General features: G+C 37.4%; 1 protein-coding gene across 3 annotated transcripts in view; it reads left to right on the top strand.

Moving 5' to 3' along the window:
- Positions 1-7,046: 7,046 nt before the first annotated feature.
- Positions 7,047-26,225, top strand: part of ich (zinc finger protein ichor) — a 43,905-nt gene continuing 24,726 nt past the window's right edge. The window contains exons 1-2 of one of the 3 annotated variants that reach the window (XM_028187216.2): positions 7,047-7,197; positions 8,010-8,138. The gene's annotated coding sequence lies outside the window, so the exon portion shown is untranslated. Of the gene's footprint in view, positions 7,339-8,009; positions 8,139-26,225 lie in introns of all 3 variants that reach the window. The other 2 variants (XM_089733079.1, XM_089733080.1) reach the window with 2 other exon arrangements.

Genomic DNA, 26,225 nt, shown 5'->3' on the forward strand with positions numbered 1-26,225 from the left:
CGTAACGTAAGTACAACGTAAATGCCACTACCTATTTAGAGACATGAGTTCTAAGGTCTCAGTTTTTTAACAGTACAGTGTATCGTCTCGTATTTGTTAATTGGGTTTGGTACCGTTGTGCACGACTTAGATATTTATAGGGGTAAGTTTAATTGTCACACCAACCAAACTTTACTGCAATGCTCATTTCATTAATGTTAAAGCAGTCATAGTTACTGCATAATGGACTTTATTTTGGAGCCGGTAGCAGAGTTTTGTTTTCAACCAGTAAGCGAGGCAATGTCTTCCTTGAGATAAACAATTCGAAGGTTAACAAAGCTGCATCACGTGAACCCTCCATGGGTTTTGGATTAACGAATAGGGATAAGAATCAGTAACGGAGTGAAATTGAAATTGACTCTACGACTCTAGTTATCAAAACTATTTAATTATAACTACTTGCGATAAATGTCAGTGAAATGTCAGTAAAACGTTAGAGAGCTTCTCACAGCCCTGACTCTCGGGGGATAAAAGGAAGTAAACTTAGGAACTCTCCCTTCTCTCTCACAGAGATGACTTCACGTTGTGCAATCACGTTGTGTGAGCAAAGACACGTGCTCAGTTTACAGTTACACGTGTTGGCGGCACGATGTGGGTCGTACGCCACTAAATAAAAGGCTATTATTGTTATTATAATAGTGATCTCCTGATTTGTTGCAAGAATGATCTTGCTCTTGGAGTGACATCATGCGTGTTTATGACAACATAGGGCTACGCTTCGATACTTGGTTTAGATTTTAGATGAGTTCGACGCTTACCTGATGATAAGCTGTTCATTCTCATGCATCGTGATTGCTCACCTTGAGATTTCAAATCCAACTTTTATTGGTCTCAGAGAGCGAACGAGCTCACGGCCCTTTTGATATTAAGTGGTTGCAGACGACCATAGACGCGCTTAATTTTAAATATTACTAACCTTATAATATGTGGCTTAAGTTTCGAATTAGATTGTATTATGCTTCAAGCCAGATTGAACCCATGACAGCTTAGTAGCAGGAATGAACAAATGAAAGTGCACATCCGTGTGGTCGCTCTCAATGTGTTCTGTCACCATTCTATCACCACCAACTTCATAAATCTTGCGGTTTGAATGTTTCAAGGATTTTTTTGCAGTATAAATAGGCTGAATTTTGCCCACCGTGCAAAATACCCAAAATAATTATCATATTCTTTAAAATAATTTTAGGTAGCAAAAAATATGAATTTACTATTTCTTTTTTTTTAATGGAACTATTACTGGTGGCTCGGAGGCCTTTCCACTTTCACCAGGACAGGTGGGCGAGCAAAGGCTCAGTCAGGAGAGGTGGGATTTGCTAACAGCTGCCCGAGCACCTCCAAAGGAGACCTAACAACTCAAGAGCAGCTGCTTCGCGAATGAAATTTACTAGTTCTATGGAACCACAGATGTATCGCAGGAATTAGTTGAAGTAACTCGGCCACTTAGTTTAGAAAACAAAAGATTATTCTTCCCTTTAACACACAGTGAAATTAACTGTTAATCTCATTAACACATCGCGGGAGATGTACGGTGCATTAGGTGACAGGGAATATAAATCAAATTAAGACAATATTCGTGTCAGCCAGTTATACCGCTTTGGATCTGAATTGGAACGAGATGAGCAGCGGAGCGGGCTCTTTCGACTAACATATCAAAGTTGTTGCTTTTTTTTATTGCTTAGATGGGTGGACGAGCTCACAGCCCACCTGGTGTTAAGTGGTTACTGGAGCCCATAGACATCTACAACGTAAATGCCGCCACACATCTTGAGATATGAGTTCTAAGGTCTCAGTATAGTTAAAACGGCTGCCCCACTCTTCAAACAGAAACGCATTACTGCTTCACGGCAGAAATAAGCAGGGCGGTGGTACCTACCCGTGCGGACTCACAAGAGGTCCTACCACTAGTAGTTACGCAAATTATAATTTTGCGGGTTTGATTTTTATTACACGATGTTATTCCTTCACCGTGGAAGTCAATCGTGAACATTTGTTGAGTACGTATTTCATTAGAAAAATTGGTACTCGCCTGCGGGATTCGAACACCGTTGTATCGCTCGATACGAATGCACCGGACGTCTTATAATTTGGCCCACGACGACTTCGACAGACAGACCATTCTATAAATGAAAAGTATTCAGTGTGCCCATGGACCTAGGGTACTTATGATAGCTAAAGCAGGATACGCCTAAAGTAATATACTTACTTTACAATAGGAATGCCCATTTAGATCTTGTAACAAAATTTTGTCCTTTCTTTGTCAGTTTTCTTTTGTTATATTCATTCCTTTTGTTCTATTTTTTTATCTTTATTGTCCATTCAACTGTTGTATCTTTCAATTAGTCAAAATGAGTCTGGCGTAGTTAGTTATCAATAATGGCCAAAAAATATCAAATTTAATTAAAATAAATAAATGATAACAGAATAAAAAAATAAAATAAAAACCGCTCCGCTTATGACTAAGCCCGTAGATTTATCATGTACTCGATTTTGAGCTGATTCGCGATCCATCTCTATAATGACATGTTACGTTAAACCACAAGAGCACCCTACAGCCGAGTCTACAATCACATGTATTCTGTTAACTGTTAATGGAAAATGAATCACCGGAAGCTTTTATTATGCTCATAGGCTGATTATTAATGATCCAACCACGGGCAGTTCTAACTTAACATTTTTCTTCTTTTTTTTTATTGCCCTTGTAGGCGGACGAGCACACGGCCCACCTGATGGTGAGTGGTTACCGTCGCCCATGGACTTCAGCAATGCCAGGGGCAGAGACAAGCCGCTGCCTACCGCTTAAAAAATCTTCGAATATGTATATAATAATTAATTCCTCATATGGGTAATTTTTAGTGGTGCAGATTCTCAAACGAGCTAAAGGTTCATCTGAAGGTTAGCGGCTATCTGAACTCATAAAGTCATCACTGCCTAACAACAAATGAGCTGCGAGCATGTCCGTCTCAATACTGAGCCTACTAACACGGATATAATATTTCTCCCAATAAAACTATAATGTTAAATAACGCCTATATTTTAAATGGTCGAATTATAACGAACTCAAATATACAAGTTTGATGTGATTTACCGTTGTGTTATACATATCACAAATTTGTTTTATATTAAGGAGAATATTTGATGACGACGGTTTACAAAAAATATGTAAAAATACAAATCATAGATTCATAGATATTGAACATAATAAGGTTTGTTAATAAGGTTTGTTTTTAATATTAACGAAACGCATACCTACATTGATTTCGGTCTGTCTCTAAGTTCAGTGTTTTATATAAAATATGGTAAACTTGCTTCAGCACAAAGTGCTTGCATCAAATGTAAACATAATTTAATTTTAGCAGCGGTTCAGAGGTTTTCTTATTATTTATTGCACTAGCAGCATGAGCGAGCTCACCGTCAACTCGGTACCCAGTGGGTCGGTCCATAGACATCATCACGTGAATTCTACCACCCAGTTTGAGTTGTGAGTTTGAAGTCTCATTTGTATCCACACCCTTTTAAATGGAGCTTCTCTACCGGAATATGCAATTCAGTGCTATCTGTTGGAACGTGGGAGTTCCAGTATGGCCTGTCACCATTGAGCCGATTATTATTACACAGCACACCTGTATACCCATCTAATGTCTTCTAATTCCTACCTGGATGCGGCAGAAGCTTCTCCTTAACAACTTGATCTTTATACGAAGATACTGAAATCTAGTTATGATAATTTCGTGACCAATTACCCTGAGCTATACTATACTATCAGATCTACTATCTGACGCAATTAACTGTTGATAGGAGATGTGGCATCGCTTAATTCGCAGCAACAATGTGTTAGTTTGGTTTAACGGCGGTGGACGAGTCGGGAGCAACCACACGATGCAGCCTGGAGTGTAATATTATAAAACATTTAATGTAATAGATTGATGAAGAGCCGTGATTGCCATTACTCACCTTGAGATAGTTACTAAGATTGCGGCTTATAAATATTAAGTCTGGTAGCGGCTTTGACGTCATGATGTCCACGAGCTCTTAGCGATATAAGAGATATTTTTTTACTGGTGGTAGGACCTCTTGTGAGTTCGCACGGGTAGGTACCACCACCCCGCCTATTTCTGCCGTGAAGCAGTAATGCATTTCGGTTTGAAGGGTGGGGCAGCCGCTATAACTATACTGAGACCTTAGAACTTATATCTCAAAATGGGTGGCGCATTTACGTTTTAGATCTCTATGGGCTCGAGTAACCACTGTGGGCTGTGAGCTCGTCCACCCATCAAACCTAAAAAAACACACACAAAAAGAAAATATTGTCACGATGGGTGATCGAGCTCATGACCAACCCGGTGTTAAGTGTTCACGGTTCACAGTCAAATTCTCTGCTACCTGGTGATAAGTGGTCTTCACTGCCGATTCAGCACCGCACTCTTTCTGAATATTAAAGAAGCACTATTAATATTCTTAAACTGGTTCATAATCAGGGCAAAATAATAATCACGAGAAACAGATGATTATAATAATCAGAGAAAATGTCTGGGAGTGATAGCTTTTGAATCATAAATAATTCACAAAATACGGAATTAGTTGTAAGCGCTAATTCTAGCTAAGTATTTTTATTTTTAGCTTTGTATTCTTTTTAGTGAAGCAGTAATTCGTTTGGGTTTGACGGGTGTGTCAGCCATTGTACTATAAAACTGTCACTTTGAACTTACATATGTCTCAAGGTGGGTGGCGTCATTTAGGTTGTTGCTGTCTATGGTCTCCGGTAACCACTTACCACTACGTGGGCCGTGAGTTAGTTTACCAACTTAAGGATTATAAAGAAAGAACATATAGGTAGAAGAAATCAGGGCCAAAATGATAGGACGACCGGTGCATTTGTATTGAGCGATGTGATCGTATCCCGCAGATGAGTACCATTTTTTTTTGACTTCTATGGTGAAGGAATAGCATGGTGCAATCAAGCCCGCAAAAATTATAGTTTGCGTATTATTTTTTTATGATTGAAGGACAACTAGTGGACCGCAGGCCTTTCCAGTTTCATCAGGACAGGTGGGCGAGCAAAAGCTCAGCCAGGAGGGTATAATTATTGGTGTCTGTGAGTCCGCACGGGTAGGTACCACCGCCCTGCCTTTTTCTGCCGTGAAGTAAAAATTCGGTTAAAAGGGTGGGGCTGCGGTTATACTGTAAAAACTGAGACTTAGAACTCGGGTCTCGTGATGGGCGGCGGCATTGACCTGGTTGTTGTCTATGGGTCAGGAGACCAGATTCCCGACCTTGGGCTATCTTAGCAATAACAAAAAAATCTTTGCAATCCTCTCAGGTTCAGTACTCCTCAATATTCAACTGTCCTTAAGTCTGAAAGTGGCACCTATGACAGAGAAGTTGAAAAGTGCGCGTTTGAGATGGTATGAACATGTGATGAGATGAAATGACAATGAGATTGTTAACAGAGTTTTAACTATGAACGTAAAAGGCTTTAGAGGACCTAGGAAAAATGGATGAATTGCGTGAAAGAAGATATGTGTAAGAGGGAAGTGAGTGAAGAAGTGGTATATGATAGAGGAGTATGGAAGGAGAAAACATGCTGCGCTGAGCCCAGGTGACTGAGAGAAGGGCAAGAGAATGATTGCTGGGAGAGGGGCAGATTCAATGGTCTCAGATTTAAGAATTTAAGTCGTCGAGTATCAGTGCTAGTTGTAAGCCTGAACAAGTTAGTAACATCATTTAACACTTCGATTAATTTGTTTTTCTGCTGAGTGACGACACACACCCCCTTGTTTCTGATAGCTGATGTTCTGATAGCCAGCGTCGACAATGGGCTTGTTCACCGGACTATGTACCTGTAGTATAATGTGAGCAGAAGGGTGTCATTAGTCAGTTCTTGCAACACGCCTTGTAGCACGGGAGGCCAGCCTAAAACAAGACCGGCACCGTCCATTAGCTGAATCATATGATCATTAATAACGCGCCTAGCCCGACCTTAACATTATCGGACTTAACCTAAACAGACCTTGCCAGGGACAGACCATAAAGAAAACCACTCGCTGTCCTAGTTTAGGAAAACCACAAATATATTTAAACGATACTCCTATACGAATATGGGCTTTATTGTGAGGGTATTAAGGCGGTAGTGCGGTGAAAGTATCGTTTGTAGGTCTGTAGGCCTGGTGTTTCGGTGTGGGAGTGGCATCGTGTCTGTGTGGGTGCGCGTACGCATCGGAGATAGCAATGCGCAGGGCTTCACAAGTTCAAGAGAAATGCGTCGCTTTTGCGTTTAACGAATTATTATTTATTTTACTTTATCGACATTCGAAAATCCACGAGAGACGGATGCAATTAGGTTGGCTACCGGCAAAAAAAATGTTCAGAATATTTTGCACTGTTACATAACAATTTTAAGTGTAACACGCGATGCATTCTAAAATAATAATAAATTAGTTCGCGTGCCTTTCAGAGCGATATCCTCTGACTTGTTGTAACAAGTACTGCACGTAATAATTATTTTACACTGTAATTTGTTGATTAACAAGCAATTAACCTTTTTTTCCATCCTCATATCCTTGTTTGCAAGAAAAAAAATCTAGTTTTTTTAATATATTTTTTGAATGTATTTATTTATTATAGCTTTTTTTATAGAATTAAAATTTTTAATATTTATTAAAAACATTGTTGAGATGTGTATATATTATATCAATATTATAATATATAAAATAATCTTAGGTTACGTAAAATTTTAGAACAAACAGCAATATACATCGTAAAAAATCGTAAACTCCAGATATTTGGTTGATACATTTGTTATTTAAATAGACCAAACTATGTTTTTTTAATTAGCATTCATAAAATATTAGATGGAATGTTTTATGTTTATAATATCAATATCAAAATCTAAAAGTTACAAAAATGAAGCATCTTATTAGTACGCTACAAATTATATTAATCTCCAGCGTAGTACCGTAGCGGGCCGCGGTTGGGTCGCCCAGCGAAACGACTGGTGGTAGAAAATTTTGGTGGGAAGTGAGTGGGGTGCGCGCGCGCTGCCAGTCATACAGTGACAATCGCGGCCGATACCACACGCCGCCAGTGCAGTGCAGTGTACCAACAAAAAAAAATACCACCAAAAAAAAACATTCAACAGTGACGCTTCATCGAAAAATCAGTGTACGTTAAAAAAGAAAAAATAACAAAACGTTTGCCTCACGGGGGCATCGTTTTGGGAAATGTTTGTAATTGGCATTTTAATAGTGACGTGAATGTGCCGCGGATTGTGGATACGACACAGTGGATAAGCAGCGGACTACAGTTTTCTTATTATTATTTTTATAATAATATTTTATTATTTTTTCTCTATAATCTCCACCCTCCTTGTAAATATTAGCGATTTGTTGTGAAGCTCTATTTTATGCCAATCACATTTTTTCCCTGATTTTTTCTTTTATCTTATTATTTTTTTGTTTTGTTTATACTGACCTCTCTGTGCACTAACCGCATGTGTAGTACTCGTATGTGTAGACGTGACGTTTGGAAACATATTATACGGTTTTCGGGTGACAGTACCGAAGGTCGCTCGACAGGTTTTTATTTTACAGTTGTAACGGCGCAACGAAACGCGTGACACCGATTATTGTGTGCTTTTTTCTTTGTTTTCGTGGTATTTATAAAATAAATAACAGCACTCCTCGCGACTATCGCAAGTAAAAAAAAAATCAACTATTTCATTTACTAATAAAAATAACATCCGAAAAAGAATATTGTTTTTTATGTTAACGTTACTTGAAAAAAAGTTTCACGTAGTACTAAAGCTAAAAGCGATTTTTGAAAAATTAAAGTAATTTTATTATCGCTCGTAACAAGTATTGAACTTGCTTATAGTATTTCTCTAACTTTTTAACTTTCCACTGACGACTTTAATATCGGATGAGCCTAGCGTCAGGTACTTCACGGTCTACAGTTTTCGTTCTATCTTGTTCTAGTCCTATCCACACCCTGTGCCTCCCCCGGATACTCAGTGCTCAAACGGACTGTACTCCTGACATCAAAGTGAATAATGTATCGGATTTGACGGCGCTTGTACGAGTTTCGTTAGCAAAAACGTTTTATAGGTAAGAATTTTTTTTATATGGGTCAGTGAACTATTTTTTAGCTCATTTTTAATGAATATTAGTAAATAATTCGTTGTTTGATAAATTCATATTATCTATCTTTTATGTAGGGGCCATTTTAAACTTCAATTTACGTTAATTTATTCTTATTCTCGTTAAATAGGTCACTGAACTTTTATTGTACTGGCGTGAATTTTGGTAAATGGGTCATTGACTGCAGTTATCGTGTTTGTGTATTTATGCTAAATCCGTTGCCACCGTAACTGGATTTGCTATGAATGTGTAGCCTAAACAAAGGTTATGTGTTGAGGAAATGGGTCAGTGAACTTTAGATGTAGCTACGTAAAATTTCATAAATAGGTCAGCAACCCTACAGCATTAAAATACATTTTATGTGTGTGTGTGTGGATTTAAGATATTTTACGGCTGATTTCGTTCTAATTATATTCGTTCACAATATGAAATGTTTCAATTAGTTTTCGTGGTTAACCAATAGTGAAAATGAAAATAACTTAAAACTTTTGTAATAATTTGTAAAATTGAAACTTAAATTGTTCATGTATATTGTTTTTATGTAATACATATATTTTATGCAAAATTTGTTACCATAGTTACCATATTAGCTACGTTCTGTGCCTGCTTTGTAAATGTAATGATTTATTGAGATTCAGTAATGACTAAAACGGTTGATTTCTTTCATTAGATAGCTTAAAAACAAGTTTGCATTTTTGATTACAGATTGTATTAGACTGTACTGTTGACTATCAATTTTCATGAAAATTTTAGTCTATTTTATTTAAATGTATTTAAATTACATTGATAGCGTTTGGACGCATTTTTTTGGGTAAAATAATATACATTAATTTAAAAATTAATGTTTGTGTGTTCATGATATGTTTCATATTTATTCGCTTATGATGAAAGTAAGGACTGTTTTTGAGACTCCAGAGAAGGTGCTAGTGCTAGAAATGAAAGATAGATGGCGTGTGAGTAGTTTATTAAAGTTGACGTGTTTTATACAATGAGAGAGTCACACTTTGAAGCTGTGACGCTACCTAATTATAACATTTATTACGACTGAAGAAAATAAAATGCCAGTTATGAAAAACTGTTACAGATTCTTTAACGTTGATACTCTTCGACTGTCGTACACAATTGCCATCTCTTTGTACTCATTTCAACATACAATAAATATTCCTGTCCTATTCCTGACTGGGTCTCGCGACTTCGGCTGTGTCTATGCTGTGTGTCAATCAGGTTATATTGTGCAAGAATAGAAGAATAATATTCCTCTCGTGTTAGTTTTCTATTAACTCAGGCCATTTATTATCATCTTCCGTATCCGAAATGCTTGTACTGCTAAAATTAAATCATCATTTTAACAATTTACTATTTTTTTGTGACATGATAGAATTGTGATATTTATTGTTCAATAACCTTTATTTGTCGGGTTTTTTGTGTATTTCCAATTTAAAATGTATTTATTTATGGCTTGTTGTATGTTACCTGTATCCTTTCTGTCTGTCTGTCTGTCTGGCTGGCTGGTTTTATATTATGTACTAGCCGTGTGAGTTGTTGTGAAGTGTAGATGTGTGACATAAGTTGATGAGTTTGGTAAGTTTATTATGTTAGCCCTGTCCTGCTAGAAATGTTATTGATTTGTTTTAGTTCTGTACCAATAATGTCTCGTTTTCGGCTATGAGGATATTAAAATATATTTTTTTTATCTATAATAGTATTTTTTTTAGTAGCCGCAACAGAATTTTTTTTTCATCTACTGTGCGCACAATGCTTCCTTGGCTGATAGATTTTGTTACTATTCTGAGAATCTACATACATTATGATGATTTATTTTTAAGCAGAAGATCTAAGGTCACAATGATACATACAGCATCAGTGAGTCAGGCAGTTGTTGGCCAATAGCAGTGGGCGTACGGAACTAGCGATCTGGGTCAAATGGTTTTAGTGTCATTAATGGTTTGGGATTGAAAAAAAAAAACTGCAACAGTGAATATAGGGGTAATTGTTTTCCTTCGGGTTCAACATATCGTGTTATATCTGGGCAGTGTGTTGAAAAAGTTAAGTCGCAAATAACAATTATTATACATATTATTTAAATTATAAATTGGATATAATAAAGATTATAATAGGTTGGGGAAAAAGTATTTTCGCATTATAGTATGTATGGACTTGTAATAAAATCTCTTTGGCTATACTATTTATATGATTATTTATGTAGACTCAGTATTTTGTATTACATATTTAGAAGTATTTATTTTATTGCTGTTGAAGACAGCTGAGCTTAGAGCTCTCTTAATGGTAAGTGGTAAGTGCTTATAGACACTGGTGATGTCAGGAGCAATGCCAGGTGGCTGCCTACCGTGAAGTGCGTTCGTTAAACCTGTTTATAGAAGATATTTCAGAAGAGCGATTTTATATGTTTGAGTTTGTAACGTGATGCAACAATCAGATACAAACCAGTGTAACTGCGCTTATTGTTCCCGATAATATTTGCTATAGCAACACAACTTCAAACCTGTACAATTATGCTTTGGGTAAAAACGATCTTTTGAATTAGACTGTTTTGCGTTATACGACTTTTATTGTTGTAATAACTCTTTATTTTAGAGTTAGCAACACTTATAATTGAATTGTAATGTTTCTTGCAACAAAATATTTTAAACATGAGTCCCTTGTAAAAAAAAGGTAGATTAAACCGTGTATAAGGGTTTTTATTCATGTAGACGACACGTGAAAATCCCAGGACGGACAATGTCAACAGGCGATAGCATTCGTTAGGTTAGTACGGAATGCAAAAAAGATCGCCAATCGAGTACGGAGATGACAGCTAGCTTTGCAATAGAACATACGTTGAGCTGGAAACCACGCTATACCTCCTATATGGTAGCAGGACCATTTATCAGTTTTCTGAAAATAATTATAAAAAAACTCAGCGCCAGTTGAGATCGCGAGCACACCGTATACAGCATTTTGGATTTACATGACAGAACTATATACATAAAATGAGTGAATTGTGTGCTTTTCGTTATTGATGGGTTCGCATGTAGTTCTTGACTCGGGTCGATATTTAAGTAATTATTCGTATTATAATTTTAGGTGGTGAGAGAAGCTGTCTGTCATTGTGTCATCAACGCTGGTCGATTTGTTGTTTAAAAATTGCATTTTTTAAACATTTAACAAGAGTTAGAGTGGGGCGTGGTTAACATTATAACTGAGTGATAGTCTTATACAAAGATTTATTTTTAAACTTACGTAAAAAAATTAAACAATGGAAATTTGTTGTAAATACAAACTATTAGAAAATTCTTACTAAAAAAAACATAAATCAGATTTTTAAAATAATCGGTTGGATGAAAAAGTATAATTTATAATCGCCCAGGGTACGTGTATTATGATGTGACATCTTTGCGCCACACTCACGGTGTCTTTTATATAAATAATCACAACAACATAGAAATCTATGTTATTCTATTTACATATGACAGCTTAATCGCAGGTATGCTGTCACACTATTACTGCATGCTCATCTTTACAACGCCTCTAGGAATTTAGATGTGATTGATTGGTGATGGCTAAACTCAAATTCGTTATCGTCGTATTAAAAATATGTGTTTTTGACTGGTCCTATAAACTTTGTAAGTCTAAATGAGACAATGTTTCGCGTGCGAGCATTCGTAAAGAATAAGATAAAACTTAACCTTATGTCTTGATACAAGTAATTAAATTACTTTTCTTCGTTTCGTTATAACTTTATTTGTGGAAGTAAACAATGAATATGAAAAAAAAAAACAATCTAAGTAGTATCCAAATAGAAAACCATCTTTTTTGAAGTCGACTCAGAAAGTCCTCATTCAAATGCATGAGAAACACAAACAATGTACAATAGTAAAATAGAAGGCTAACCTAGAACATCCGCCGTGGCACACATTCCCTGGGTGGGGAGAGCCGCGGCGTAGGAATGGGGGGAGACTGTTAACTTTCACTCGCGGATCAGCGCGCGGCATTGACCATGCGAACAGTCAAGTTTACTATGACGTATCATTCTAATAGAGACTCTTTAGCTATAGCTAGACTCTTTATACGGTGTGTTTGTTTTTTTTTTTTTTTTTGATTGGAAGATTACTGGTGGCCCGAAGGCCTTTCCAGTTTCACCAGGATAGGTGGGCGAGCAAAGGCTCAGCCAGGAGGGGTGGGATTTGCTAACAATTGCCCGAGTGACTCCGAAGGAGACCTAACAACTCAAGAGCAATTGCTTCGCGAATGAATCTACTACCAAATCGGAATCGCGACCCGCTGAGAAGATCCGGCGAGAAACTCAGCGGGCTGATGCATGGGTTAGGTTGCACGTCGACCTCTTTGTCGAGTTCGACGTGTATGGTTACCGGGGTCCCTAAGCCTGCTCCTAGTATTAGAGCTGAAGGCGTCAGCGTGTTTGTATGTACGCACCAGTTGCGATTACCTTTCCGTCCTTAATTTATTCGGCGGAGTTACAATGCAACATTGCTTGCAGGCACCAGAATAACTTTCTTGGCAACGTATTTTCTTGGTAAATAATTTTGCTATATGAAGCACTCACTATTGTTATGTGACCAGACTTCTATTCTCTCTATAAGATAGACAGCTGTAGAATATTCCAAATATAGTAAATTTAAAAATACCAAAAACATCACCCTGTAATTTTCGACTTAAAACTACATTAATCATATTTGTTCCTGATAATTCTGGTCATGATATTAGGGTAAAATAAAATTACTGTATTGTCAGCAGTCCTTGATACATGCGCAAATTCTCGAGCTACTCAAAAGCCTTAAAGTTGAAAAAAAACGTTAAAATTTTCCGTTACATAGATAGTAGATACAGGTCACACACGGGTCAGGTGTTACCATTTTTTAGATCTTCAAAATGAGTGAAAGGTCCTGTGATCCTTTTTGTACAAATAGTATGAAGGCAGAAATAAGAGCGAGAAATCCACACAGATCTTTTCATCCAAAGCTATTTAAAAGCTCTAAATCAAATATCAGAGTCAGACGTGTTCCGCAAACTGAATTGCAAATTCAATTTGCAAAACCAGCAATGATTGCAGACTTACAAAACGTCTGAATCATTCGGTTTTTACTGTCTCGCTGATAACGTAACGTGGTGTTGCAGACAGATATTAGGAAAACAATAGTTCTCTGTTGGCCTACACCAGTGACTAGAGATTTTACCAATGCTATTGTTATTTATATTGTTTCCGTTTGAAGGACAGGATGGCAGGACTCTGAGTTTATGACTTGAGGTAGACAGCATTTTTTTGTACCCTTGTGGGGAGATGATCATACGGCCCACCCGCTGGTGAGTTGTTATGGACGTCAGAAATGCCAGGGGTAGAGCCAAGCCGCAACTTACCGTTTAATACTCTTCACAAGCCTCGTTTGAAGAAGGATATGTCATAGCGGTCGAGAAACACTGTGGAGGGGAGCTCATTCCAAAGCCGGATGGTACGTGACAAAAAAGAACTCCGTAAAGGCAATGTGGATGAACGCAGTTGCTCCAGATAGTATGGATGAACTCTACTCCGGTGGCGTGCGGTGCGATGGTAAAAACGAGATGATGGTATTATCTCAAACAATTTCTCAGAGTACGTTGCGTTATCTATAGGTTAGTGAAAGTGTCACTGGTATTATATAGTCTGAAACAGGCAGGATGTTAGCTAGCCGTGCGAATTCAGTATAATTATCAATGTTTTTAATCACGATGAAAGGTACCATTCTATGTCCTTACGTTATCGATAACGATCGAATGATTCAAATAGAAGCGGCGAGTGGACAGCTGGTGGCGCCGACAGCTTTCTCCCCGCGGCCAACGGCCCACGTCGCGTGTGCTATGTCATTCTGTTTCAACAAACATACAACGTATTTTGCCAGACACTACTACCAACGTCTGTACATTGCACATATACAAAAGACCTACTTAGATAGATGAATCGAAGATATCCATTTAAGTTTCTAACTAGTGGAAGTCTATGGAGGATACCATCTTATTTTTGGAACATCTCACACTAAGCCGTCACACAGTAGTGAAGATTTAATTTAGCGATGGGCAATATTGGCAGGGCTATATCTTTGAGTGATGGTAGCTTCTTCTCATCAGCTAGTTTGTGGCTTTGTTTACATTCCATAGAGCAAACTCTTTTCTGAAAATTAGGTATTTACATGGTTATACAGCATGTATTTTGATTGCTTACTCTAGCTTGGAGATAGCCGCATCAACCACTCGATTGCCGAGCTCATTAACAGACTGATCATTATCTTGTAATTAGGTACACGTGATGAACTATATACACAGTAATGATAGTGTGCAGATTTGAAGTAGTGTCCCCTTGTTTCACTGTCCACACACGCGTTCAGTTCGTATGTGTGTCGCGTCCGCGGTGCAGTTTGCAGGAGAAAGTTGCTGATCTCACCAGACCGGTCAGCCTCCTCCAGTCAAGACCTTAATACGAGAGTCATTCACAGAACGGCGTAGACAAACATATAAAAAGATGTTTCAAATAAAACCAAAATAATTCAATACGGTTTCATCAACGACTTCAGAGCTAATTTTAGATGTAAACAAATATACGATACAAACAAACTACGACACATTATTTATTATTAATTTTCCTTGTCGATTCAGATTCGTCTCAGAAAAGTGCCAAATTAAACCTAAGACAAAATAAAACAAGAAAAAGTACATGGATTTACTAAGCTATCACAATCTATCTATCTATATATATAAAAATGAATTGCTGTTCGTTAGTTTCGCTAAAACTCGAGAACGGCTGGATCGATTTGGCTAATTTTAGTCTTGAATTATTTGTGGAAGTCCAGCGAAGGTTTAAAAGGTAGATAAATATGAAAATGCTCGGAATTAAATGAAAATAACTTTTTTTTTTTACTTTATTGTTTTTACTTTATTTTAATGTCCCCCCCCGTCGGACGGATTCCTTTTGTTTGTTTTAAGTTTATTTTATACAAAAGTTTAGGTCTTTTATTTATCGATTGAGGCACTACGAAGTCTGCCAGCTCAGCTAGTTATTAAATAAAAGTACAATTCACGTTTACTTTTAATTACAAAAACTCTTGATTGAAAACAAAAGATTTGCTGGAATAATTCAAATCGTCATAAGAACAAACAAACAGTATTAACGTATTATTAATTAACCTCAAGTACTTACCAGGCGACCTAGATAGCTAGCGCTCCGTTTATTCCTCCAGTACATTGTTAGCTGGAGAAAGCCAGCGATCTGCCGTAGACCGGATCTGCCCACACCCACTAAGCTCTATATAATTCTAGACGTTGAATTTACTTATTTATGCTTGACCTACTCAAGTGGTGCTTAGGTGTTATTTTTGTGGATCATCACTGATAAGCGATGCAGGTGTGTGCTCAAAGGGGTCAGTGCCAGGGTCGGGCTTACAGTGAAAGTGTATTGTAATTTTTCTCTGTATGCTCAAAGCTCCCCCTCTATGTGCTGGTGACGGGATGTACCATGAGCTATTGTCGTGATTATTTCTACAGCACTATTATTAAAATAGCTAAAGATAAAGTATTTGGCGTCACGAGTCGAGACTCGCATTGTGTTTTCTGTCGTCTCCTGCAATTGCTTATCGTCAAGTGGGCCGCAAAGTCGTTTGTTCGTCGACTACAGCTTAAAAAGCTTATCAAGATTATTGTCAAGCCCTAAGTACTGGCAAATCAATTAAGTGAACGATGACATTCCTCTCGACACGGAAGGACGATTTTTCAATCGTAAAGCAAAACCGATGGCCCGTAGGAAACCAACCAGAATAAAATACATGGAAACTTTGTTCGACATAGCTAATTAGCAGTCAGTATCGATATTTACATAATATTAATTATCACTCGAAGCCTTGTTTGAATTTTTTAACTTACTCAACGCAAACACATATCAAGGCACGCGTTGAAGTCTTTTCTTTTAAAAGTTTCGCTACGAAATTACCGAATATTTTAAGAACCCATAATTACGTTACGACTCACGTGTATCATTTAATATTATTTCGTTTTGTACTCGAAATAAAAAAAAATACATATTTTCGGTATTACAAAGGCACATATGGGAACACACATGTCACGGAGCTTTCTCGTACTTTGAGACTTTCTCTGGGGATAAAGGAAGGCGACAGATGTCCTGCCAACCCTTCAATCAATATTTGAATCCATTTGCTCCGGCAGGTATATTAAAAAAACGCGTGGGAGCCTCGAGGTCGATGAATGATTTTTTTTGTACAAAACTTTGTACACGTGGTAATGTAACTATAGACATTTCGGATCGATTGGTGCACCTGACGACTAACTCTATCTTTTTACTAATATTAGAGCGCGCTATGAGCTCGCAGTACCTGACTATTTCTGTCGCATCATGCCAGAGACATCAGCCTCAAGTCTCAAGGTGGGTGGCAGCAGTCATGGGGCCATACAATATTTCTGGTAAGGTTGGTCATAGGCAGTTTCTTTGTTAAAATACCTGGTGTCTTGTTGAAAGATAAAGCTCAAGAAAGAATCCCGACTCGGTGAGCTGTGGAATGTGAAGCTTAGAAGCTTATGATGAATATTTTATTTTATACGATTTTATAGATTAGATAGACGCGGGGACATTCATATGCGTCTTTACAATTCCTCCAAGTACTTACAGTACCTCGAAGAATATTACAATAACGTTGAAAAAAATATACATTACGTAGAGAGCTGAGATAAATAAAATGACTCCTCGCTGATGGCCGGACCTGGTTTTTGCCTGCGAACGCTAACGTGCACACAGCCCGTCTGATGAAATACTATTATATCAAGACTTAGATATCTTATTGTGTTTCTATGGATTCTGATAACTATTGCATAGACTTATCGACGTCTACGTAATAACACTTAACCTAACATGCTCAAGAACTTAACAATGAAACAAAAAAACATCTACCCACAGACCTACATTTCATCAAAATAGCTCTTCTAATAAAAACCTTAACAAAAAATCCATTCAACCCTACCATTACGATCCCTTCGTATGAAAAGTAAATAATCCTTTGTTTACATCGCCCTTAAGATCCGGAACAAACCGGATATAGATTCGATGGCGGATATGACGTAATTTGATATTCGTTTGTTTTTTAGATAGATCGTTTTTATGGGAATTCAAATTTAACTAGGAGCTCAGTTGTAATAATATGGTAAAAGGTTCTAAAATATATTGGCTTATTTTCAAAAGTTTCATCTATAGTTTAGTAGACATACGTAGGTAGGTATCTAATTGTCAAATGCAGGCAAGCTTGCGACTCATCTCAGGGTAAGTGGTTGACGTCACTCGTACAGGTTTTTTATTTTATTTTTTGGCTTAGTTACGTTAGGTGACGTATGCAGTTAGTACAGGTAAATCATTGTTTACTTTGAAAAAAGCGGTGCGACACGGTAACCCTCTGGTCGTGGCCGCCGCTAATTACTTACTCGACACAGACGACGAGGCGACGCAAAGCCACCGTCGGCGAAACATATTTTATCGGGGCCCCTAATCCACTCTCGGTACTTTTATGCTTTTCAAGCACCGGTCACCGTCCTCGTCAAACTCGTCGATTACGACAAAAAGTTCGTTGAGTGAACTAACCCATAGATACAGACCACTGAGTTTCTCACCGGATCTTCTCAGTGAGTCGCGATTACGATCCGCTGGTAGATTCCGTAAAGCACTGCCTGCTATTACTAGAGCCCGTGTTAGCAACTCTCTGTGCAGCAGTGAGCAGCCGGAATAGCTTCTTAGCCTGCTAGCAAATAGCCAGAACAAACAACACTATTTATCGATAAAAGCACTTTTTCAAACGTCCATCTGTATGGGCTGCGATAACGACTTAACATCAAACGGACCGTTATAAGGACCGCGACTGCGCATAAACTATAAACGAATAGCCAGTACCGCTATATTAGCGTAGATATTTTAATACCGAAACAGGACATGTTTGTGTCCGCGCGTGTGTATAATTTATACACGGATCAGAACGCAGACGGTTCTGATGTAACGGTGTCGGTCAAGTTGGCCACGCGTAGACCGCTACCTCGTAAAATGCTAAAATACCACCGTATATTTGGTCGTATTGTGGTAGGTACTATCACTGCCGTGAAGCTGTCAGGTTTTCCCGTTTGAAGCAGAAAGCTGTTGTAAGAGATGTCTACTGTCCTACGGTAGAGTCTATTGGGTTATTTGACTACTTAATAGGCAGGTTGTATGCTCTATCTAGAGCACTAAAAGATATGTAGATAACAAAACATATCTTTCAAATTTTAGTTTGTAGGAATAACAATAACGACTCCGCCCGATGTATAAACTATTTTTCGATAATTCACGTAAATCATCTCATTGCATTTAAAACATAATTTTGAACAGATCGGTCTCCGTGCTTTTAAATTTATTTACTTTTGACCTTACAAATTCAGATATAAATCTTTTGCTGCCATAGTCTTCGAATGTTTAACTTTAAAAAAAAAAATGTATTGCAGATTACACAAAGTGGTTACTGAATTGCGAATAGACCATGGAATCAATCGTATTAAGGAGAAACGGCGCCGCTTAGGGGGATTCAGATTAATATCTTAAAACAGTTTTATCATCCGTAAAATTACTATTAACACTATAATTTATTTAGCAGAAAGTTTCCGAAGTACCTAATTCTATCGGAGGTGACATTATCTGTACACTTTCTACAAAGATCATTTCGTATTATTGAACTGCTCATTGAAGCGTCAAGTTTGTAAATTATAGTTTTGATCTAAAATTATATGTTTTGATTATTAATAACGAACGGGAAAACAGATTTTCCTAGATTTTCGCTCAAGAAATGTGTTTTCAAAAATGTGTGTTACTGTCATAAGAGTGCCAAGAGATTCAAAATTGTAATAACAATTTTAAGATTTTCGTTCGTTTTAAGGTTTCATGCCTACGTTTACGTCCGTCTTACGTTTTACGATAAATGTAAAATTAATAATATTTTCATTAACCGACGATACTCAAAAGCGATTTAAGTCATAATTAAAACTGATTTTACGGTTTAATCTCGCGTTTTTATGTTCATTGAATTATTTTAGTTAGCACAGCATTTAACTGTCGACGAATAACACATTAGTCACCGTATAAACAGTAAAAGTAATTATAATTATGTATACGATGAACGGAAATAGTGATTTTAATAATGTCTAAGGCTCACGGAATCCTCAGAGCGTACATTTGTTTTTGCAGTGGGATAAAAATGAGCAATACCATAGCGATGGTTGTGTTCATAGCGCTCGCTCTAGCGACCTTGCAACCTACGTCACCTAACTGTACCGCACGTGCTCGATGACGTATTCCACGAGACTTGAATAAGAAGCGAACACATACGATATATTCATTGCAAAATGAACTTCACACTAATAGAAATAGAATGCTTTTTTATATCTTGACAGAACGTAAATTTGTTATCAGAGTTCAGTGATATACATAAGTTAAATTTGTATTAGAGTTTTAGCATAAACGTTACATTATTTTAATACTAATGCAGTTTTCGAGGTGTTTTTTGACTACAATTTTTGTATCGTTTTGAGTGCAGATATACTTGTACAAAAATACTTCTTCAATATTTCGAAACTTCAAGCTCAGAGAGGTTTCAGCGCGCGAGTATTTAATTGTGTAGTCGTGTTGGCCCAATGTCGAATGGAGTTCAATCATTAATGTTGCAATGTACAAGATTGAGCAAAGTACGTCAGTGTATTTTGGGGTTTTCACGCGCGTCGGTATGATCAAAACTAATCGACCTTGCTATGACTAAGTTGACTTTGCTATGACAAAGACTATTGAAGTCGTCGTGGCCTAAAAGATAAGACGTCCGGTGCAACAGTGTTGAAGCGATGCACCGGTGTTCGAATCCCGCAGGCGGGTACCAATTTTTCTAATGAAATACGTACTCAACAAATGTTCACGATTGACTTCCACGGTGAAGGAATAACATCGTGTAATAAAAGTGAAACCCGCAAAATTATAATTTGCGTAATTACTGGTGGTAGGACCTGTTGTGAGTTCGCGCGGGTAGGTACCACCGCCCTGCCTATTTCTGCCGTGAAGCAGTAATGCGTTTCGGTTTGAAGGGTGGGGCAGCCGTTGTAACTATACTGAGACCTTACAACTTATATCTCAAGGTGGGTGGCGCATTTACGTTGTAGATGTCTATGGGCTCCAGTAACCACTTAATATCAGGTGGGCTGTGAGCTCGTCCACCCATCTAAGCAATAAAAAATAAAAAATAAAATATCTTTTACTAGCTGACCTGGCAGACTTCGTAGTGCCGCAATCGATAAATAAAAGACCTAAACTTTGTATAAAATAAACTTAAAACAAACAAAAGGATTTCATTCGACGGGGGACATATCAAAGGGAAAACAAAATTGCTATTTTTATTTAATTACGAGCATTTTCATATTTATCTACCTTTTGAACCTTCTCTGGACTTCCACAAATAATTCAAGACCAAAATTAGCCAAATCGGTCCAGCCGTTCTCGAGTTTTAGCGAGACTAACGAACAGCAATTCATTTTTATATATATAGATAGATACCCAGATAGATACCCCAAGAAATGCACTAAAATTTTCAGAAGTTGAAACCACCAAGCACAGCCTTTCGCTCGTTATTCTACACGATACTATTTGTACAAAGTTTCAACTAAACCGAACAACAACGCTGTTGTTTAGCAACGAGATTATTAAATCTTTATTTTTTTAGGTTTTATTAAAAACTAGTGGTCCCCCGGTAGTCGAAATTCGCCGTTATTTAATTGAAATTATAAGTTTGTACACTAATATGATTCTATTGTCAAATTCTATGATCACAGATTTCGCCAAGACTATACTTTAGGCAAATATTAATAAAGACAAACAATATTTAATATATTCTCAATTTGACACACTATGAGCAATAAGAAAGACTATGAGCAATAAGAAAAGTTTGACACTAAACAAATAGTGTGCATGCGTGTGTGTGTCAAATACATGGTATATAGTGTGTGTGTGTGTGTGATATTTATTGTATTTTTATGCATAATTTAAAAAAATATTAATATTCAATATTCTGCCCTCCTTCTCTATAAGTGTGGGAAATTTCTTACTGATCCGTCTGCCCAATTTTCGTAAAACCAGGTAGGTACAAAGTTTTTGCTTCACGTATTAATATATAGATACCCTCAAAACCGCAAGAATGTTTTAAAACACGCACACCCGCGAAATCTTCCGAAATGTCTCCGCGAGTCCATTACCCGTAGAACAATGCGAAGTAGAATTTATTTGTCGTGCGCCGGTCAGCCTCCACGGCAGACTGGTCGTGGAACAGTTAGGAGTGACGCGGCTAACAGGCCCCACGCTACAGTGAGCTACAGGGTCAAGCGGGATATACCGAACTGTTTTATGCAAACAAATACTTTTTTTAACCCGCACCGGCTCGCGAGCGGTCGGCCGCGCTACGTGTGCCGTTAGCGCTGCTAACTGCCTCTGGGTCCGTAGCTGCTGGCCAACTATTGGGCGTCAGTTTACGCCTTATGAATTCTGATGTTTTATCGAAAACTCGTAAAATGTAAAACTGATAACGGATTCTCAAGATCCTGTCAAGATATATCTCAAGGTGGGTGGCGGCATTTACGTTGTAGATGTCTATTCCGGTAATCATTTAACACCAGGTGGACTGTGAGCTCGTCCACTCATCTATTGCAATAAATAAATAAAAAATCCTCTAAATATTCTACACATAAAAAAAACATAAATGTATTATCACACGTGAACCCGTTTATCTGTTTTCTATCTAATTATGTGACAGTCAAATCATATCATTGCCAAATGTGAAGGATGAGAAAATTTACAAAAATATTTTAGTATTATTTCATTAAATCATCGGAAATCATTTATATTCTTTAAATATCTCAGTCAGTTCATTATATTATTATCACCAAAAACAATAGTTCTCAAACGAAGGAAATATAACAAAAAAAAGTTAAGGTTTCATTTAACTCTGCCACCAAACCGGAGGCCACTCGGATCCGCCCCGCGCGCACAAGGACTGCGACTGAGCCGGCGTGCACACACACGTCCGATCTTCATTTTATTGGCCACGGAAATCTAGAGAACCGCCGTGATCCTTACTTTATTATTGCCAAAATAAAGATTACTCATTTAGATTTCCCAATGGTTTCAGTGGCAGTTTTTTTTGCTCCTAAAAATTTTTTTATATTCGTATAGTTGAGGCTCATCAGCCACTAAGGCGAGTACCGACATGCACCACTCATCTCTTATGTAAATAACAACTAATCAATGCACCACAAAAGACATATTCAAAAGTCAAAACTTTCGTGTCGTCCTCAACATTCAAATCTATAAATCTTGGTATACACTGTATAGACCGCAGTCTCAGCCTTAAACATTAGCGACCCACTAGCAAACGGCTTCCAAAACCAAACTAAGTAGTGCTGGTCATTATCGTTGATATCCACTACTGCTTATCTTTATTCTGCACGCTTTGTTATACCTACAACCAGCGCAGGGCCAACGTGAACATATGCTACGCTACGACTCTTATCCGTCTTCGTCAAATGACAAAAGTCTTCGTCAAAAAAAAAGACGTATTGTAAGCACAGGTACTAGTCTTCCAGAGACTCTTTGTCTATGTGTTTAGGTTTGAAACAGCAGTTATGCAATGCAGTTGTGACGATAACATTCATATTGTAATCTAGGTTCTGGTACCCACTTAACGCTAGCTGAATCGTGAGTTCGTTCACGTGTCTATGCAATAAATAAAGACTTGTTTCCCGAGCGCTATGACATATCCTTCTTCAAACGAGGCTTGTGGAGAGCACTTAACGGTAGGCAGCGGCTTGGCTCTGCCCCTGGCATTGCTGAAGTCCATGGGCGATGGTAACCACTCACTATCAGGTAGGCCGTATGCTCGTCTACCTACACGAGCAATAAAAAAAAACTCAAAAATGAATATTTGCGCTACGCTATACATTTTGCGACATTGGAAGTGAAAAGTTTATCTCACATTCTACATGTTTGCTCCGAGCTAGTGTGATGTCTTTTATTTGTATAAACACGCCCTTATCACGAATTCCTAAAGCAACACCCTCAATGAAATGTAGGTCAAGATTATTAAAGAATCGATGTCTTTCATCTCGCTCATACGTACCGCTCTGTCTCGTTCGCACAGCCCTCGGAAGCTTCAATCCATTTGTCGAGTTGAGTTTTTATCTTAAAGTAAGATAAAGTATTTAATTATATTCATTGCATCTTTATTGAATACTAATCATTTTGACTGTTTATTTGTGTTTTAATTAATCGTTGTTAATAGTATTTACCGGATGCTATACGCTGACCGTGATATTACTTGATTAAGGAAAACCGAACTTAGCTTTGAGATCTCTGGGTCTGCATTAAAGTTTGTCTTAATTTTCCCTCACCGCTATAACATGTTTTACTAAAGATGCTCGGATGAACACACCGATGAGCAACGGTGATCACTCCTCGTGAACCACATCTCCTGGCGTATTCGCATACCATTACGTCTTGATTTAATGAAATGGGTCAGCTTGATGTTAGTCCATCATCTATACTAGCCACGAAACACGGAACGCGCCTTGTCTCGCACGGTGAGTTCTTGTAAGTTCAAAAGTCTCGAGTAAACCTCACAGGCCCCATCGCTTCGGCTCCTGAGCCGCGACAATAAAGCCGTGGACTTGTACTTGACTTTGAAACGAGGTTTCGCGGCCACAGACCACTCGCGGCGACAGCACGCGTCTCCAAAAGTGAAACGTTTCTAACTGTTAATGTCACTAGGCTTTCGGTTTTACAGAGGCGGCGCTTACGTATTAGCGTGCTGTAAAAAGTATTTTTAATTCCTCTCAATAAACAGATGCTCTTAATAATGTGACCGACTGTTGATCATAAAAACAAGTATCGGATCCTGGTCACTTATTTTGCTTTCGATTCGGATTCGATTTGCTAGTCTGCAAACTACCGATCGTTAAATGAATCAGATAATTTATATATCTATCTAGTTAACACAAAGATAAAGTTATTCTACAAAATTATTAATACATAATAAAATGGCTTACATATTTGTACTGTTTCGGTCTCGTGTCAATTGTATATTATTAAAGTATTATTGGTTGCAGTATTATTTCAACACAATTGCTATTTTGATTTCATAATTATATGTGACAAATTCATATTTATTTTGTCATAACTATCGACGGGAATGGCTTAGCATGAGCTGTGTATTCCACGAAATCAATTACACTAGAATTGATTATATTTAATGTAGACAAAAGAGCATCTAGAGTGAAAACCGATCGCTTTCAAAGCCCACTGCACCTTTCCGCTATTAACGTGACCGCGTCTCAATCAACGAGACCACATCCTATATTTCGCACGACTGATCTTTAACGTCAGTACATCAACTAGTATTTGACAAGCTGAATGGGAGATAATTATATGTTGGAGTACAAACTCTTTAAATTTAAACTGTGATTTTATCTGCAGTAGTTATGTATAGATCGTGTGATTTCGTGTGAGTCGCGCTATCGAGAAGTCAACGTGCGGTATGATTGAATGTACGTAATTTGAATTGTGTTCATGGATGCTCACGGGTACAGCATGTCAGGGATGTGCTGGTGACACAGGTGATGATCATTTACACAAATGCGGACGTCGCAGTGCAGGATATTAATAATAACATTATTTGGTTCTTATCTTTATATCTTAATCTTTGTTATGTATGACAATTATACTATAAACTTATTAAGGACTTATACAAACTTAGTAGCTTATTAAGCGTCCTGGATGCTTTTTATGGGATGCTGTTACTGAGTTCAGTTGCCCCGCAAAGTTGTCATTAAAAATTAAAAGCTTAGCATTTTTCATTAAATAATAATAATAATAATAATTAAGCTATTATAAACGCTAAAAATAGAATTGATGGATTAATTACTTTACAAAACAAATCCAACTTTATAACGAACAGCATTAAAGGTCTAGTTGTGTGTAGCTGTTACAGATATTCCAAATATAGTTATTTACGTGGTTATTTATGTTACAAGGAACATATTATCAAAGAAAGTAGAAAACACTAAGCTACGACTTCGAATGTTGAAACACAATTTTAGCTCTGAGTGCGTGGTCTACCACCAATATGTTGACATGGTTAATAATATTGACTACGGTTGCACCGATATAGTCTGTTCACTTCGCGTAAATTAGTATACAGTCTCAAATTACCCTCGCAGGGTGATTACATCCGTGTCGGAATTAGGTCACAGCCCGGGAATTCCTTTGGTGCTTTTTACAGAGAAGCCCCATATTCGTCACGCAAGCTTATTTATGCGGACACACTACGTTCATGGCAAATTTATCAAAATGCCCACAAGTATTCGAAAAAACAGGTTCAAAAATATATTTTCTTAAAAACAAATAGGGTGAAAAAAATCAGAGCACGATGCACCAGCACTCACATCTATATTATTGCTCAAGACTGAGCTTCGTATGCATACTTTTTAATTAGAGATTTTGACTTTTTTAATTAATTTATTATTTATTTTAATCAATTTATTTTATTGAATTTCCACGAAAAGTTGAAGAACCGTTTGATTGAATTTTAATTTTAATTTTTTTCAAATCATCGAATCAGCTACGACGAAAAGTCCTGTAATTTGGTTTAATATTTTGCGACGTCACAAGTTAGTAAATTGCTGTGATTACTTGCGATTCTTCTTATTCGTAATTGAGATGTTCTATCACAAGCTTTACGCGACACAGAGGAAGAGTTCGGGCGGTCTTTTGAATTTTATTAACAATTTTTAAGTATTAATACTTATTGAAATTTATGAAGTTACAATTAAAAAAGAAGGTTTAATTTGCAATAGTTTCGATATAACCATAAACATCCTATTTAGCTATCAATATTGTTAACGTTTTCGAGTATAGAACGAATCGCCCGTGTGTTACGTAAGACATTTTCAAAAAACTTTAATAATAAA

This window comes from Bombyx mandarina, chromosome 15 (assembly GCF_030267445.1).
Source record: "Bombyx mandarina strain Sakado chromosome 15, ASM3026744v2".
Lineage (NCBI taxonomy): Eukaryota > Metazoa > Arthropoda > Insecta > Lepidoptera > Bombycidae > Bombyx > Bombyx mandarina.